Source organism: Arvicanthis niloticus, chromosome 13 (genome assembly GCF_011762505.2).
Source record: "Arvicanthis niloticus isolate mArvNil1 chromosome 13, mArvNil1.pat.X, whole genome shotgun sequence".
NCBI lineage: Eukaryota > Metazoa > Chordata > Mammalia > Rodentia > Muridae > Arvicanthis > Arvicanthis niloticus.
In genome coordinates, this window is record NC_047670.1 from 5,119,564 (window position 1) to 5,140,270 (window position 20,707).

Here is a 20,707-nt window from a genome sequence, read left to right on the forward strand (position 1 = left end):
AAGTATAATTATCAACTTCTTAATGTCTGTCTATCTCTGTTTCCATGTTCCCATCCATGATAATATTAAGTTAGCTTTGGAAACTGTCAGCAAGACCACAAATGAATGCTTTCTTTTATAAAAGTTGCCATTGCCATGATGTCTCTTCACAGTGACTAAGATGATTTATAACTTTTGCACACATCTTCTTTATTATATCTAGACTACAGGCAACCTAACACTATGCAGGTTTAGGGATCTATGTTCATGGGCATGCTGTAAAAGTAATGAGAAGTTGGTTGGACTTGAAAAGCCACACGTGGAAAAGAAAAGATGAAAATGAGCCTGGAAGAAAGTTTTTGACTTTTTTTTTATGGTTTAAATTGTTGGGGGCCAACTTTTAGCAGAAAGTGGCTATCAGCTTTGCAGCCATCTTGAGACATATACACTGACATGTGACTTGGATTACAATAGCCTACAACAACGGAGCACACTCCGATAATCTTGGTTTAAATACCTTGAGATTAAAGGTGCATGAGATTAAAGGTACGTGAGATTAAAGGTGTGTGAGATTAAAGGTGTGTGACTTAAGAGTATGACTTAGAAATATAGAGATCAGAGTTAGAGACAAGACCTAAGGGCATGATTAAAGGTGTAACTTAGAGGTGTGGCTTAGAAGTGAGACATATAAAAGGCAGAGACTGAGATCAGACTATAGAGAGACGAATCAGACACATCAGACATTAGGTAGAGTCTGCCCTCACCCTCGCTCTTGCTCTTGCTGAACCCCGACCTGCAGACCGGAGCGGCAACTTGGGCCGGGATACAGTGGCCACCCAAACGTGGGTTGGCCCGGGCCTCAACATTTTGCCTGGGCTGCGACATTTTTGGCTGCCCCAACGTGGGACTAGTGTGGACCCCAACATTAAATGACATATGATATCTAATTTCTAATTTTCACTGCAAATTTTTCAGCAGAAGAATGGGCAATGTCAAAATGAGGCTCTTCAGGTAGAAAGCACAACACCAACTATAATCCTGTTTCATGACTTTACTTTTTTTTTAATTGAATATTTTATTTATTTACATTTCAGATGCCATCCCCTTTCCCCATTTCTCCTTCCTATAAATCCCCTATCCCATACTCCCCCTCCTTTTTGCTTTTATATCATTTTAACTACATGCAAGTATAAAGGTCAGTTCTAGGTTGAGGAACTAGCAATGAAATAGATGCAAGTAGTCCAAGAATAAGCAAGACAATAAACACAAATAGTCAAATAACAAGCAAGGCATTAAACAAAATTCCATGAACACTCAAGTGATCACTATTTCTAAGGGCTTTTCCAGATGAGCAAAATATCTGAGCCTACTTCCTTGTCCTAGCCCAAAGTTATTTTCATGCCTGAAGCCTAATTTTTTGTTCTAGTCTAAGATTTAGATTCCTGCCTGAAATTAAAACAAAGAAATGAAACTTCTTTGTTTTTCTTTTGAATCATTTCTTTTCATGTTATTTCTTGTCCCTCTCATTATTTTGCCCTTGTGCTTTCAAATTAATTGTTTGCATATTAAATGTTAGAATATTTTTTAAAGAAGAGAAAGAAGAAAATTACTTCATTTTGGCATAGTGATGCATTGTTTTCTGTAGCTCTCCATATATACTTAGTAACATATTTATATGTGTGTGCTATAATACACATATGACATATGTATGTGTTACTTCAAAGAGACTGAGGAGAATATATACTAGAAAGAAATAATTTAATCCTCACTGTCAGATGTACTATTACATCTAATACAATGCTATCCCATTTCTTATATGTGGCTTATTTGTTTCTTATGGCAAGTGGTTTACAGGCAGGGTATGTGCACTTCATTTTTATTTTTAGTTAACATAGAAATTTTAAACTTGGTCATATTATTTATATTTAGTGTGGGTATGCATGTGACTGAAGACCTAGGATTTTGAATATCTTATTTGCTTACTAGAACATTCTTTACTTCTCTCCTCCTTTGATTTAATAAGATATAGTTTTATTAGCATTAATTTTCATGTTTTAGTGGATCCTCATACACACCTCTATATTCTTATAGAGAATTTACAATCATCTCTTTACCATTACAAAATAATTCTTTATCACATCATAGTTTACATTCCAAAAATAGTATATCAATTTTGTTGATGAATACTGGAAGGTACTTTACATGTTGTCATAAAAGAAAGGTAAATAATAAACCAGATACAAACCCAGATACATGTATAATCATTAAGTACTTATAAAATGTGCTAGTGTGATATTGTCACAAAGCTCATGGTAGTAACCAATAAATATCTAACAGAATTTAAGGCTCACTCCATGAAATACAACTCATAAGTACACTTGCCAGTGGTCTATAGACTGAGATAAAATATGTAGTTAGAAGCAAAACAAATGATACTGTTTGGTTAAAAAAATGTATGAATGACAAAAAGTGACTTCTAACAACATTCTGTTATTCTCCTGGAATAGATAGGAATAAATATGGAGACCCACAACTAGCCAATGTGTAGAGAGTGAGAGACCTTTGAGTATTCAGTCCTGCATGAGGTGTTTTCATCAAATCCCACCCCCATCATAGCTTTATGAACCTTGAAGAAAAAGAGGTGGACAGAATATAGGAAGCAGAAGGTATGAAGGATGCCATGGAAACAAGGCCTTCTAAACACAGGACAATGTTTCATTTTCCCCTCTCTGTCTCCTTTCCTACTCAGGTCCCTCCCGCTGTCAGCCCCCTGTGATTTCTTTTTTCTTACTTCCAAGTGGGATTAAGGCATCCTCACTCAGGCCCTTAGGCTTGTTAACTTTCTTCCATTCTGAGGATTGTATCCTTAGTATTCTGTACTTTTTCAGCTAATATCCACTTATTAGTGAGTACATACCATGCATGTCCTTTTGGGTCTGAGTTAGCTCACTAAGGATGAAATATATATATATATATATATATATATATATATATATATATATATATATATATATATATATTATATATTATATATATATATATATATCTTCACCACCATAAATCAAACAACCCAATCAAAAAATGGGTTATAGAACTAAACAGAAAATTCACAGCAGAGGAATCTTGAATGGCTTAGAAGTACTTAGAGAAATTTTCAAAGTCCTTAGTGATCAGGGAAATGCAAATCAAAACAATGCTGAGATTCCAACTTATACCAGTCAGAATGGCTAAGATCAAAATCTCTGGGGACTGTACGTGTTGGTGAGAATGTGAAGAAAGAGGAACATTCCTCTATTACAGGTGAGATTGATAACTGGTACAACCACTCTGGAAATCAATCTGGAGATTCCTCAGAAAATTGGAAATAGATTTACCTGAAGACCTAGCTATACCACTCTTGGGCATATATCTAAAAGATGCCACACCATACTACAGGAGTATGTCTTCTACTATGTTCACAGCAGCCTTATTTGTGATAACCAGAAGCTGGACACAACCTAGATGTCCTACAATGGATACGGAAAATGTGGTTCATTTACCCAAAAGAATACTACTTAGTTATTATGAATGAGGACATTATGAATGAGGACAATCTGAATTTTGAATGCAAATGGATGGAACACCACTATTCTTAAGGCCAAACTCCATCCTAGGAGTTGATTGTCAACACAAAAAGAATTTAATCACGCTTTTTAGAATTTTTTGTTTCATAATGATTTTTTCAGGCTTTTAAAAAATTCATTATAAGTTTTTGCTTTTATGATATTTTCTATGGTTCTGTGTTTTTATGGAATTTCTTTGTGTGCATGTTTTGTTTTGCATCTATATGGATTTTTAGTGATTTTGCTTTAGTTTTTTTTCTTCTATTTTTATTCATTTGTTTCTGTTTTATCTTATCATATGTTATCACTGTTACTATTTTTGGCTGGCTGTATTTTAATGAGAGAGACAGCAAAAGAAAGGCTGTGCATTTGGGAGGGTGAGAAAGTGGGGAGAATCTGGGAGGAGCTGAAGAAAAGGAAATAATCATAGTATAGTGAATGAAAAAATATTTTCAACTGTTAAAAAATATCCTCATCAATACCAAACAAAAAGTGTGTGTGTGTATGCACACACACATGCACACACATACACACACATACACACACACACACACACACACACACACAAACTGAGAACATGAGACCATTTTATGTTGGCTAATTGTTCCTCAGTATGAGGCCTATATTGGAGTTGGTTTATAGACATGGTACCACATGGGAGAAAAGTGAGCATTTCTTTCCCAGCAGCTATCAGTTTCAAACATTGTCATGCTTAGGACTGGAATTTTATGACTTCTTCACTTTCTCAGTCAAGTTTGTGGGCTAAGAAAAAAAGGACATATTATTTGTGGATATGAGGGAAACTGGATGAGTGTGTGGTAGATACAATCAACATTTTTTAATATGTACATGTAATTATAAAAAGCAATAAAATATAAATTTTCAATCTATCCTAATACATTCTTCAACATAACTTCCCAATATGCTTCACTACAATTAATTTTTAAAACACCAGAAAAGAAAAAGAGTGCAAATTTATTGGTATTTATTGTACTCATTCATAGAAATGCAACTAATGCCTCTTAGACACACTAATCTGAAACATGCTGGTATGTCTACACATTTGCTACAGCTGAAGTTTCATGCTATTATTTTTCTTAAGAGTAGCTTGAAGACAAGAGTCAAATGAAAGTAGGAAGGTGTCATATACATCATGTCTAGCTTAATACTTCTTCAATACTAATGCCTTTATTATAAATGGACAGAAAGATGCAACAAAGAAGAGACTGAATAGGAAGTAAGATCTTAAAAGACAGAGGATTTCATATTTATCAGGCCCTCTTCTTGGTAAATTAGGCCTTTATTCTCTAAAACTAATTCTTTAGTTTGACTTTTTATAATCAGAAATGCTACAGAATTAGTCTGATGAGTTATATTTTCTGTGACTTTTATGAGAGAAGCTTCCATTATACATATTTATTAATTAGTCTCTGTCACTGTCGTTTTGGAAAGTAAGTTCTTAATATTGAGGTGTATTATCTCTCTACATATGTATTGAAAATTTAATAATTCATTGCATTTTAATTATAATTTATATTATGAATTCAATCCTTGTATTTAATTCTCTTTCCATTGAAATATTTTTAATCATTTTAACACAAATTATTTGGGGCTATACTGGGATGAGCATCATGTAATATTAATAATGTCATTAAAATTCCAATAAATCATTAAAATACCTCTAGTAGAGATGAAATGAGTAAAAATACATCTTTTAGAAAAAATCCTCATTATAGACTACAAGACACCCATACAATCACAGGTTATTATGCAGAAGGTTAATGATAGTGCTAGAGGGTCAACTTCCTAATTATATTTTTGTAATATTAATATTAAAATCAATTTACATTCCTTGAGAACTTATCAACCACTAGTGAAGAAATGCAACCTTAAGCAGTATAGTTCCTGAGTTATATCAAACTGAGACAGTGATATGCCAAGAATAATTAATATAAAAAATCAAGAATTGAAACTATTTGCAAATTAATTGAAAATATTAAGCTCACCACAGTGATTTTCAAACAGTATATGGATTAAATATTAATTTTATTTAACTTAATGTATTTAATACTTTATTTCAAATAACAACATGATTCTTGAAGTTTCTACTGTTTCTAGTTTGGTCAGATTATACTACAACTGTTTGAAATAATTTAGGCATTAATCAAACATCTCTACACCAGTGTTTATAAGAGAAAAATACTTGGCAAGTAGAGATGTGTGGACATTTGTTTATTTCCATTCATTGAAAACATCTCTACAGCTCCTAATTCTCTATTTTAAGTTTTTAAGTGATTCTACTTATGAGACATGCAAATTTAATGCTACTTTCAGACTAACATTTTCTTTTATTGATCTATATTAAACTATAAATTCAATTATAGTAAAATATATATTCAATATTTTTGTTTTGTGATTGTATAAATATTATTTTATATATACTGTAATATTTTATATAATTATAGTCTTATTAGAATATGTGATACTGGAGTTATTTTTCCATTGGTAGTTTTATTTTTCATGCTGTTTTTGCTGAATCATCTTATATTCTAAAATGCTTGTGGATAAATAGCTACCTCCTGAATTTTAAAGTAGAGTATCCTTTAGTATATCTTGTCTGCTTTTACCTTTGTTGCTCTTCATCATCTCAAGTTTCTTTCTCTCTAAATATGCTGTTCTGATGCTTTTGAAACATTTTAATCAATTAGAAGAAATTCTGGAAGTATCAGCTCTCATGATTTGTCTCTGCAATTAGTTTCTCTTTTTGGAAGTACTTATTGTCCTGTATTATTATAAAGTTATTATAAAGTTGTACAGAAGATAATATATGAAAATACAAATGTTGAAATATACATACCCTATTTATTGTATTACCATATAAAATTAATAATATAAATACAAATGTAAGTCTTGTTTAAAACTGCTTTCAAGTGGCATGATCTTTGTGTAAGTCAGAATTCTTTAGTAAACTACAGAGAAAAAGAGCCAAGAGAAGGTACTATATGTATATACATATGTATATTACAAATTAATGAATCAGGATATTACAGAAAATGATAAATCTCATCATTTTGCGTCCACTCAACTGGAGACTTGGGCAGGTGGAAGTCTCCAGAGCCAACAAGTGGATGTGGCATATGTTTGAGTATAAATGCCAAGAATTGTCAGTTTCCAAAGCAAAGGAAGATTCATGTACTCCCTCAGATACAACACTATGAATGACTTTGTCCTTCGCTGAAGTTTTCTATTTAGGAACAGGCAAGTCTGGGTGATAATGCTTTTTCACCTTGGGGATGATAAAGCATTATCACAACCTAATGATTTATGATAGGAAATGTTAGAAAAGTGTCTCCCAAACATGCCAAGAATTCATGCTTACAAACCTATTCTGATATGTGATGATCCAATCAAGTTGACATAGATAATTAACTCTCACAGTTGTCTTCAGGACTGTAGTGACATAATAAGAATTCTCTCTCTCTCTCTCTCTCTCTCTCTCTCTCTCTCTCTCTCTCTCTCTCTCTCTCTGTGTGTGTGTGTGTGCCTGTGTGTGTGTGTGTTGCATGTGAACAAAGTGCTTATAGAACCCAAGTTCTACAAGTATCAGATCCCTTAAACTGAAGTTACAGATGGTTGTGTGTTCATGATTAAAACTTTTATTCCTTTGTTGAACAATTGTCTTCAAGTAGTTTAAACATCAGAAATATTTATGTATTCTGAGCTCCTTTAAATAAGAGTAACATTCAAGTGTACCCAGATCTTCTCATCCAAATATTATGGTCAGATCTGTCTGAATAGCTTATATTTTACAATATGGTACCAATATCTGTTTCTTAAAAGAAACATTCTTGTTACTGGACATTTAGTCCTTTTAGAAATTAAACTGTCTTTGATACAAAACTGCCACATTATATTATAAGAAGAACTGAGAACTGTTTCCTCTGGAATTACCCTTTACTCTCTTCATATATTGTGATAGATATTGTTTTGTTGCTGTCAGATCCACATTGCTTCTTCATTGAGTGTTCTACAGTTGAACCCTGCCATATGCAAACAAGCAATTGTCCATCTATTCTTCCCTAAAAGTCTGTGATCACTCTTGTGAATTGCTTCAGTGCAGAAAAATTTTAAAACACATGTTTTGTAGATTATAAAACACTAGGTCTATATAAATGAGAATTATTAGAGATTGTTCCTAATTTGACCATGTTGTGCCAGAATAGAGAATAGAAGAACTTCAGTAAATGAAGATTTATAAAGAATTTTGGGGGGCCCTTAGTATCTTTCAATTCCTCTTTTGGGATATTATATATTAAATAACACCAGTGGAAAGCAAATTTGATTCCTGGCTCATGGGATAGAGCCATTCATTATGTAAAGAATTGGTAAAAGTTCCTGGATCTTCTCCTGTGCACCTGAAAAGAAATAGGAAAAATAACATGGGAGTCATTTTGGCATTAAACTCTTGAAGAATTTGTGTTGTTTCAGAATTCTAAGAAATACAATCTGACACAGGAAAATACTGTCCTCTGGCTCTTCCAAATGCTCTGTCCCACTTTCTGAAATGAATGTTCCCTGAACTTAGAGTATGGAAGAGTATGGAAGAATTGTTTTATCATATATATTTGAGAGGTATTGGAAAAAGTACAAACTTTGTAACTACAGACATGCAAGTGACTTGTTTTTATATTGAATTAACAAAGTGTTGTACAGGAGTTTCTTTTAGAACTAAAACATTCCATCTTACAGAAAAGTCCTTTAAAATATATAGTGATAAAAGAGATATGAAACAGTGGGCTTCTCAAAAGAAGACTTTTGTTAATATACAGAATGTTAAAAAATAGCTATAAAAAGATGATCTAAGAGGAATTGAAAATTTTCTTCTTCTAGATAAGTGTATAAATCTTGCTAAGGAAACAACTCAGTGGCTGTAGGAAGTATCTGAAACTCAACAAATTTTTTGAACCCTCCATCCTCGTATATATGATGGCTATATTTAATAACCAATAACTACTTAGTTAATGGTGCTAAGAGAAAGTTTTAAAGATGGTGAGCTATGTGGAAGAACCAGGGAGCAACATCACTGTCTGGATGAGGCTCAGAACACCCAAGTTACCTGGAAAAGATATAACCCAAACTATGGAGCTGACTGTAGGTTACACATTATCCTCCAGATTTTCAGGTTTCACAATCTATCATAAAGCATGTAGGCTGGTGATGCAGCTGTCTTCTTCATAAGTTGAAGCTGACTACTTGTGTCAATATTATCTTGCCAATATTCTTATCAATAACCAAGGTGGGGTTTAGTGACATCCTTTAATGAGGTCTATATTCAATGTTCTTTTTGGAATGAGTATAATGAATGGTGGTTTGAATAAAAATTGCCTCTATCAGCTCATGGAGTATGTGTGGCTTTGTTGGAGAAAGTATGTCACTAGGGTTTAGCTTTAAGGTTTCATTGCTTAAGGCAGACCTAGTGTCATCTTCTCTTCCTGCTGATCAGGGTAGAACTCTCAGCTAACTTCCCAGCACCATGAATGCTGCTATACCTCCTGCAGTAATGACAATCTACTAAACCTCTCAACTGTAAACTCTCATCAAAATTAGATGTTTTTCATTATAAGAGTTGCCATGGTCAGGGTGTGTCTTTACAGCAATGGAAACACTAAAACCTTATGTTCTTGTACCCCATGAATGGTTTCCTATGATGTTGGGAGCCATTTTACCTGCATCTGTGAAAGCCTACCTGTCAAGCAGAGACATGTCAGGCCAGGTACTATGGGCAGCTGTCCTGGCCTGCTGACATATGGAACCATTAAAAGGGATACACTTGAAGCTCAAGGTGAGGGGATAAATGTTCTATTAGTCTTAGAGGAAAGAACAAGAAGTAATAGGGAGTCTTCCAGATAGGTACAGATAATGGATATATGTCAGTCATTGTCTCTGCTAGCTTTTGATTTGTTTCCCACCATACTGTAAAGTATATAAAGCCTAAGAGAATTAAATTTCACACCGATACAGTACTGATCCTGTTGGACCTAAAGATCCAACACAAGTGGACACACTGCCCTACAAACACTCACAGATGGGAATCCCTGCAATAACATGAGGTTTATTGATGATAAGATGATAACTAGTATACTGGGGTTCCCCTGTATGCAGACAAGAGGAACCCCAAACTAAAGTTAAGGGCAGCTTATATACCATTATTATAGAGTTCACAAGGACAATTAATTATTTCGTAGACCATAAAGGATTTCAAACAGCCATTCCCAGGCCCTGTTTCTGTGCCCAAGCCTGGTTTCTAAGTAAGTCAAATTTGCACCTTATCTTTTACAACAAAGAGGGTCAGCTTAAGTGGCTTCTGTTTACCCAGGTGTACTGTGTTAAGGGTTCATCTCTTTAATAAACTCCTATCTTGGGTCTTTCTTCCTGGAATGTTTGTTTGAGTCTTTGGAGTGTGCTCCTCCTGGAATGTGCCTGGGAGTAGCTAATGTTTGAGTGTAAGCTGAAACTCAAATTTAAGGATCTCATAATTTTAAGTTCAAGCTGAGACATAAAATTACATTCTTATATTCAAATAACATTCTTACAATCCTCCTGATTTCTGATATTTGTCTCTGAGTCTTTTTTCCTGTCTTTTCTATAATCCTCACTCCCCCCTCAGAGGACTACTATACTTTGTACCAACTGGACCATTCAATGTGACAAAAATTATTTTAATAACTTTTAAATTTTTATATTTTTATATTTACTTTGTTTGATTTCTTCTTTTTGATCTCAAATTTGGTAACAGGCGAAAAATTGACTTTATAGGCACATAGATGCTCAATGATATGAGCCTTGAGTTTGTCAAAGTTTCACTAGTCTATTAATAAATTTAACAAAGAAGAGGCTTTTATTCAGATACTAATGCCAGGTCTACACAGAGAACTTACAAGGTCAAAGAATACAAAGTTCCAGTTTAATTCTCTTAAAAGTAGAAGATCCTCTCTTGCAAAATAAGCTTCTTTACAGAAGCAGAAACACCTTCTCTTTGAATGAAAAAGAAGTGGTGGTTTGAATAAAAATGACCCCACAGAGGTTGGGCTTTGAAGGTTTCTGGAAGCTCAAGCAAGACCAGGTGGCTCACTTCCTCTTCTTGCTCTCTGAGGATCCAGACATAGAACTTTAAGCTACTTCTCTAACACCTTGTATACTACCAAATATCCAGCCATGATGATAGTGAACTAAAACTCTGAATTGTAATTTGGCCGTAATTAAATAGTTTCTTTTATAAGAAATGTTTTGGTCATGACATCTATTCACAGCAATGAAACTGTGACCAAGATAACCCTTAACGTTTATCATCCCTTAACATTTAGAGGCCTAATTTTGCTTTATAACTCTCTTAAGCCCAGATATTTTAAACTTTTAAACATAAGTTAGCCATCAATATAACATTAGCTATTACATTCCCCCCTTGGGTTATATGGAGTCAAATCTTTGACTCTGTGGTGGTTACTTGTTCATATTGGGATTTAATCACCATCAGCTCAATAACTCCCATTAAAAATCCTATATATCTGGTTAAAACATTAATGATGCAGGGGCCAACTCTAATCAGCAGGATCAGGAGAGCTGAGGGCCCTGTTATGGCTGAGAGCAGAGTTATTAGATAGAAAAAAAAAACTGAGAAAGTAAAGGGAAGCCATATATTTCCTTCAGGTAGGGCACTTTCATTCTCTGTGACAAATTTTTTGAATTTTGGTGACATTAATTTTGATAATATCTGAGAGGTTTTCACCCTCAAGGTCATACACTAATCTCCTTGTTCTAAGGAAAGCAGATCAAGTGCCCTAGCATGTAAAAAGACTACTTCAGTCAATGAGTAAATCTGTTCTTGTAATTTACCAATAGATTTTTTAATGCAAATAAATCCTTACTTATTTTGATGCCCTAACTTTTTGTAGCTAGCATCTGCCATTACTTTACTTACTGCCCCATACAGTGGCTACAGCTATTCTAACTTCTAAGTGACCATGAAGTCTATAAGGTGAGGAATGTAATATTTCTTTCTACCACAGCGGACTGGAAAGATTTATAAATACAAGTACTTTTTCCCTGCTGGACTATCATATACAAGCATCCTGAGAGATAGATATACTAAAATACAAAATTTGGAGGCTTGATGAATACGCCAAATATAAGTGAGAATATAATCTGCCCTTATGTTTGTATCAAATATATGAAATCTATTAATAGTTGTCATTGTTGGTAATATTTGAAAACTGAAAGAATATTATATATGTAAACATATATACGAGAGAAAACATGAACTGAGTGGCTGCCTAGATAAAAGCACTTAAAATTCAAATTCAACTCATTTTACATTATGATTAGTCACAGCTATGCATAGACGTTTCATTTCTCAGTTTGAGTTAGCCATATATGAAATAGGAGTTTCTATTTGCTTTACATATAAATCAATGTTTCTCAATATTTGGGTTGCAAACTTTTGGGGATCAAATGATCCATTCAGAGGAGTTACCTAAGACCATCATAAAACCCAGGTATTTTCATTATGATTCATAAGTTACAAAATTACAGTTATGAAGCAGCAACAAACATAATTTTGTGGTTGGGGGTTATTATACCATAAGGAACAGTATAAAAGGGTCACAGTGTTACAAAGTTTGAAAATTACTGCTTTAAATCCAACATATCAACATTTGGTTGAGGATAAGGTGTGACACACTCTCCCCTGTATCTGCTTCTTGGATGAAATTGTGATGTCATTGACAGAGTCCAGGAAGGCTGGAGTGCCAGTCAATGGCTAAGGTTGAGAGTTCAGGCAGTGGAGGAATTCATCAGAGGCATCTGGTTTTGCTGACCCAGGTGAAAAAGCAGGCACATCGGTTAAAGTTGGTTATATCAACTTTCAGCAAGTCCATGGCTCTTGGTTGTTTGAAAGATTTCATTATCTACAGCATATATATGTCAACCTAGTGGGAATCAGATGAGATCAATATAGATTAGGAACAGAAGCTAAAGTTTACTAACTTAAAAGGAAAATCTTGCATTTTTAACATTCCCTTCAGTAATAAGCAATAGGGAGGTAAGCTTAAAATGTTGAACTTATCTAGAGTCCAGTTAACCTGTGCTGTGTGAATCCAAGTCGTGACTCTCAGAATTTTACATGAACTGTAAGTTTACGTAATGAAATAAAACTTTAAAATATATTGGTATTATTCCTGTTTGTAGTTGGTACAGAAATATATATTGTATTAAAAAAAAAAGTAGTAGACACATACACTTAAATTATAGTAAAAGATTTTGGACCTCCAAAATGACTTAAATTAAAAGCATTAATATATTTGCTTTTGTCCAGAAGACTGTATATACATTAATTGATTTACTTTTATTTTATATGCATTGGTGTTTTGCCTAGATGTACATCTGTGTGAGGAAGTCAAAGCCCTTGAAACTGGCGTTACAGATAGTTTTGAGCTGTTGTGTGGGTCCTAGAAATTGAAATTAATTTAGATTTCTATTTCTGTAGATTAAAATTAATTTAATTAAAATTAGATATCTCATGCTAACACAGGATTTCACGTTTTACCTTTATAAACCACCATTTGTCTGTTATACACATCTGTTTTCTGTCTGTCCAGAGGGAGTTCTGTTCCCCTTGAGGAAAAATATCCTTTTCTTCTCCTGTTTGTTCCCTTCCTCTTTTCCTTAGTCCTCCGTTCTTTGTTTATTATTGCCATCTTCTGTCCCTCTAGGATAAACAAATCTCCTTTGTAGTGAGAACTTGGTTTTGGGGTGTCCTAAGCCAATACAAATCCTTACAAAATTCAACATCTGTGATAAGAGTTTTCCCTTGAGTACAGACATCTGGAATTACAAATGGTATAAGAATAGTAAAGTCTAGAAATATATTTGGAGTAAATACTATCACAATGAAAAATGCAGCAGCTATTGGTAAATTTCATCTTTAACAATAAATGATAAAGAGTATTTGAAGCACATTATGCATATTCCTGTATACATGCATATATACCCAATGTCATTTAAATAAAGTGATTATTCTGCACACATTGAAGATGGTAATACTGAAGAAGGATTGAAGTGCACATGAAAGTACACACTTCTGGGGGTTTTAGTTGTTGTTGCTGCTGCTGCTGTTGTTTTTCTTGTTGTTTAGTTTTGGATTTTTTTCTGTTTCATATATATCACTTTGTATATGGCTTTTGGGTTAACAGTGTTACTAAAGCAGAGACAACACATGTATAAAAAGAAAGAAAATTGAGTATTTAATTCTTCTCAAGAGAAAATACTTTGAGACACATTTTTACTATCTTAATTTGTAATATCTTATCTTCATTGGTCAAATATTTTACTCCTTTTTAGAAAGAAGTTTTATTTAGAGACTTGTTCTGAAACAAATTAAACTATAATTAACCTGTCAAAAGAAACATCACCTTAGATATTTTGTTTAATTCCAAGTAAAATTGTGGATAATTTAAAAGTTAAAATCAAAATAATTTATAAATTATTGTAAAATATCATTTCCAGGGACAAAATTTTAATATAAAAAGAAAGTTTAATTATAAATACTTAGATATTAAAGGCCATTGTAGATTTGTTGAATAATTACATTAAGAATTGCAATCAATACAGTTTTGTCCTTATACCACAGATAGGTATAGTGTTCACTGTATGTCATAGATACTTTCTTTAAAACAGATGAAAATCATTGGATAAAGCCATGACCAATCAAAATCCTGAGCTGTGCATCTCAGCATCACTACATACATATGTAAAACCCAAACATAATGTTCAGGGAACATTGTGAGAACACGAGATCTCAATAAGTAAATCTTGGAGTAGGAGAGATAGTCTTTCTTAGAGAAGTGCAAAACAATTAGTGGTCAATACTGAGAACACATATAAATAACATTATAAAATTATATAAACTTAACAGGCTGTATTCAGGATTATATATGTATATACAAAGTATATATGTATATGCATGCCATAACAGTTAGTAAGGAAAGAGGCCATGAGTTTTAAGGAGAGCTAGGAGGGGTAAGAGAGTTGGAAGGGGAAAATGTTGTAATTAAATTATAATCTTAAAAGTAAATGGAAAAAACAAATAAGAACTGAAAACAAAATAATAATGGAATTTGGTGATTTCATTTTACTAAAATAAATTATAGAATATAGAATTCTTTTTATTTAGAGTCTAAATAAGGTAAAAATTAAGATTAATAATGGATGGTGTCAGAGTATCTAAATCTTAAGTAAATGGGCTATATTATTGCTAACCTGATGATTGGGATGAACTCTAATGATTGAAAGACACTCAGTACTCTTTAATGCACTGACTGATTTCTTGAATTTCTAATTTAAGTTCAAATTAAGAAAATATGAAAATGTAATGAAATGAACTCAACTTACATTGTTGAATATATTATAATATTTTATTGTTTTTATATTTTGAATATATTTCTCTATGTTATAATGTTATCTTTCACAAAATTAAATAGAAAATTACTGTGACAACTTTTAAATATATCTGTAAATTCAAGTACAAGTTAAGATTTATGATTTAACATATAACCTAAAAAAGGCTTGCTGTGGATATCAAAAGTTGCACTAAAAGATTGCAAGTAATAATCTATACTTGTTAATATATACTGTACTTAACTAGATAGTTTTATTTATGAACATGAATGTTATATTATGACACTTCTTCATTCAGTGTCTTACCAAATGTTTACCACTTAACATGTTGTGTTGCATCTCTTTCAAATATATCTGTTGAAATTAATATATTCTAACCAAAAGTATACTTAAAACTGAAAAATGTTGCTAATATTATCATTAGAGTAATATGTATTGAGCTTGCACATTTTACTTAAGACAGATAAGCTAATTTAGCTGAACATATTTTCATCTTTTAATTAAACATTTCCATTTACATCTTTTTCCAAACTGTTTTATGTGTAGTTCACAGATCTTTGGGATACACAGGGCTCCAAGTCAAACCTAGTGAAAGCAGGGTTATAAAGCCACAATTAAAATTGTTAGCTTGATTAGTTATTTGAGAATAAAATATTTTACTAAAATTTCACTCATTATTCTTCATTTTTTATGAATGTAAGTTTTGGGTTATTCCATGATTCTATTGAGGATCTTTGAGTCTTCTTGTGCTTTCTTTGTACTTTTATTGAGACCACATTACTTCTTCAGTTGTTCCTTATCTTTCATGATGCTAACACTACATATTGGGTGGCCAAGTGGTAGTAGTTCTGCAGAGTTTGCCTTAATGGTGCAAATAAGGGTGAGCTGGCTAGCTGACCAGCTCATCTACCACACAGACACAGATTCAGGGCTTGACTGGCCCAACTCAAAATCTCTATCATCTGTGAGTGTCTGGAACTCTTGAAAGGGCCAGTCTTGTTGTTCAAAAACTGCAGATCCCCATGGCACAGGGCAGTAACAGGATAACCAGGAAGAGTTCCTATGAGAATACAATATTGATGCTGTCATAGAAGCTGGAGATCTTGAACTAAACCAATGATTCATTGCAATGAATATTTGCAAATGAAGATGTGTGAACAGAGTAATATACTGAAGACAAGATATATATACTGTATACTTCAGTGATATACAGAAGACGTATATACTGTATACAGCTTTCATAATGGGTTGATTTCTATGCTTTTTTGGTTTTGTTCGCTTGCTTGTGTGTCCTATTTTGGGTGGAGATTGAAAGGGCAAAGGCTGTATATGAAGGGACAGAGAAATAAGCAGGAATAGGGCCATGATGTGAAACTCACAAAAATTCAAAAAGGTAGAATAAAAAAAAATGCTGTTTATAGGCTGAATTGTCTCAATTTGATTTTTAATTTATGTGACAATTTTCAAGGACTGTAATGAGGCTATGTGTTTTCAGCAAGACAATCAAAACTCTTCTTTGTTGGTCCCCTAATAGCAATGTGTTTTACTCTTGGAAATATTTAACTTCTCATTTTGTTAGAGCATTTTCTGTGATCCTTCTCCATAAGTTCTAACTTTAGCTTTGGTATTCAGTAAATATTTTAGCAAGCATGATTATGGGATTTCTCTTTTGCATAATGCAATAATCTATGGCTACAAGGAGAAGTTATGAGGCATTTAATATTATGACTATTTAGGAGAGTAATAATAGTGGATACACCTCTAGAACCTAGGATCTGTTAAAAATACAATGAGAAGTCACGAGTTTCTTTAATACTATGACTATTTTGGAGAGTAATAATAGTGGGTACTCCTCTATTACCAAGGATCTCTTTAGCCACAGGTTCTAAGACTGACAGTGGTCTCAGGTATGGTATTTATCTGTGAAGTTGAACCCAAATTCAAGCATAAAGTGGTTAATTACTACTGTGATATACATGCCACTATAACATTTCTCAACTTTTATCACCCACACAAAAATATGTATATAAAGTGGATTATGGTTACAACAGAGATTCACAACTATCAAGATTCAGAGAATAAGAGATTTCTGGGTACTCATCATATATATATAAACAAAGCCTCAGTGAGTGTTAGAGGATGGATCATCAGGATTGTATGTGGCAGAAGGCTGGGTGTCTACAAGGAGGAATTGTTGTATACTTATTTTGCACCTGTGGATCCTTTTTTTTCTGAAGCTTTATTGGTTAATGAATGTTTTGAAACATTTTAAATTCAGGTTGTTTATATTATTATCAGATCAAAATTTCTTTAAGTGCTATGGATAATGATTTTCATATGTTTAAATGTTTATACTCTCATTTTGTGGCTATTTTCCTTCATTCCCTTTTCATTAGTTTTCAGGGGTCATAAATCTTTATTTAAAGAAGTTCTATCTTTCATCAGACATAATTTTAATGCTGTATTTAAACAAAATCTGTGCAAAAACATGTTATTATGTGTTCTTTTTATTTTTAATATTTACAGAATTTTTTAATTTCATATTTAGTTCTATTTTGAGTTACTATCTGTAGAACATAAGGTTTATATATAGTTATATTTTGCATGTTGTGATACAATTGTTTAAGAAGAATTTGTTTAAAAGACTATTTTTTTCTCCATCACATGAATATTACATCTTTTCAAAAGACAGTCTGACTCATAGTGAGTGGTCCTAGTTAGGATTTCTATTGTTGTGATAAAATACCATAACCAAAAGGAACTTGGGATACAAAGGGTTTATTTTACCTAGACTTATGTATCATTGTTCACTATGGAAGAAAGTCAAGATAGGAACCTGGAGGCAGAAACTGAAGCAGAAATCAAGGAAGAATGCTGCCTCCTGGTTTGTACCTCATGGCTTGGTCATCTTTATTTCTTATATAAGTGTGGATTACCTCCCCAGATACAGCAGTGTGTAGAGTGAGCTGTACCATATCACATCATTAATTAACAAAGAAAACTTGCCTAAAGACCAATCTAAGAGAAACATTTTCTCAATTGAGATTCCCTCCCAAAATCAGACTAGGTTTATGTCAAGTTGTAGAAATCATTTGTCCTGTCCTATTTGCTCCATCAAATATGCCCCATTTTCCTACCTGTACCAGACTGTCATTCTGTCAGTATTAATACTATAATTTACATGCTTTAAAGACTCTGTTGTCTCATTATCTTACTGTTTGGTTTTCTATTTTATTTATTCAATTAAATAAAATGTACACATTATTATCATGGAAGAGGATATTAGGATCTGGGTAATGCTGTTGATACTGCAAGCTAAAAATCTAAAAATGACTAAAAACCTATATGACCTAATAAAATACACAAATTGAAATAAACATTTGATTTTAAATTTTAATATAAAATATACTTTTATGCTGAGCAGTGGTGGCGCACGCCTTTAATCCCAGCACTTGGGAGGCAGAGGCAGGAGGATTTCTGAGTTCAAGGCCAACCTGGTCTACAGAATGAGTTCCAGGATAGCTAGGGCTACACAGAAAAACCCTGTCTCAGAAAAAAAAGAAAAAATATAGTTTCATATTTTATATAATAATAAAATTTTGATAATTCATGCCATTATTTTTAATGTCAACAAATTAGAATCTTCTGAAGAGGTAGCCTCAGCTCTGAAGAATTGTCCTGGTTGCTTCAACTGGTATAGGAAAAACCAATTTGAATGTGGGAAGGTAGCATTGAAGGTAGCAGCCAAGCTTTTTAAAGGGAAGATTATCCACCACTTGCTTAGTTGGTCTTCACACGTACAGACAACTTACCCCATTGCTACTGAGTTCTTTGATGATAGCAGAAGCTCTCTAGCAATTTCTCATTGTTTCTGACATCAGATGAGGACTATTGAGGCACCCTGACATGACTGTCTTGTTTTCTAAGACAGATATAGTATATAGAAGCTCTCTAGCAATTTCCCATTGTTTCTGATACCAGATGAGGACTATTGAGTCATCCTGACATGACTGTTTTGTTTTATGAGACAGATATTGTATATACTTCATATAATTAACAATCACTGTTAGTTAATATGCCTATATGAGCTCTTTTGAAACAGGGTCTCTCTATGTAGACATGGATGTCAAAAAGTGACTATATAGACCAGATCCATTTGTCTCTAATTTCTGAGTTCTGGAATTAGAATTTTGAAGTGTGTGTGTGTTTTTTACAATTGATAAATATGCTATGTATTAGTATAAACCCTGTGATATTTAGTTGAATGGGTTGATATTGAGTTACTTTCATATTTAACCATGTATAAGCTATATGATATTTATTAAAACTCATACATAAAAAACTATGTCTTAGCTTACAAACATAATTTTTGCTTATAAATGTTACATTTACTCCCATAGCAGCAACTGAAACAAACATATTTTAAATAATGATCAAAACAATAGACAAGCAATACTGAAATACATATTTTATAAAAAAATATACAAACTCCTCCTGAAGAGGAATTAAATTTCATTTTACTCCAAGTAAGTATTGTATAATCATATCGAGGACATTTCTGAAAAATATTTAACACAATTTAATAGCACAAGGATAATACTTAGTAATGAAAATCCAAACTTTATGCTTATTTTATCCAAAGCAAAAAATTCAAATTTAATAACAACTAATAAATATTTATGACTTTCTATATGTTATTATGTTTTCAGCTGAGGGTGTAATAAATCCCCCAAAATTTTGAACAAGTTTGCATAGATTAACTTTCTATTATATATAATTTATATATTTTATTTAATAAAATATATGCTATTGGCAAAATATTAGCAAAAGAACAGCTAGTATGATTTAAGTACACTCTAGACTACAATCATAACCAATATAACTATTAAACCATGGTTGAAGAAAAAATGTCTTATATATGTGTTGTTACTAAAATGACCTACTGTTCTAGCTGAACATGAATCTGTGATTTAATTATAACATGTGTGAATAAATTCCAGAAACAGTATTTAAGTCTTTTGAGGGTTTGTATGTCTTTTTTTAAAGTGAAGTCAGGTTAGGCATTCCTCTGCTGTGTATGTGTCAGAGGCCTCATATCATCTAGTGTATGTTGTCTGGTTGGTGGCTCGGTATCTGAGAGAACTCAGGGGTCCAGGTTATTTGAGACTACTGGCCTTTCTATGAGTGTGCCCTCCTCCTCAGCTTCTTCTAGATTTTCCCTTTGTTTCTTATAGCCTGTGCCTTCTGCCTGGGGCAGATCATCAGCTTGTCTCTTCATCTGAAGACACCACAGTCTAAAGGCCTCCCAGAAGGTCTGCTGTACACAGAGCAACAGATCCCAAAGTCTGGAGCCCTCCCAGGAGATCCACTGCAGCCAAGGCAACAGATCCGCAGCTTGTCTGCCCTCTGAAGACCCCACAGTCTGAAGGCCTCACAGGAGGTTTGCTACAACCAACCCAGGGGCACAGGAGGCATGCTCCAGACAAAGATACCCAGACCAGCTAACATCAGAGTTGACCAGATGGTGAGAGGCAAACTAAAGAACATAAGCAACAGAAGCCAATATACTTTGGCATCATCAGGACCCAGATCTCTTACCACAGCAAGCCCAGGATGCATGAACACACTTGAAGATCAGGAGGCTAACCTAAAATTCTACCTCACAACGATAATAG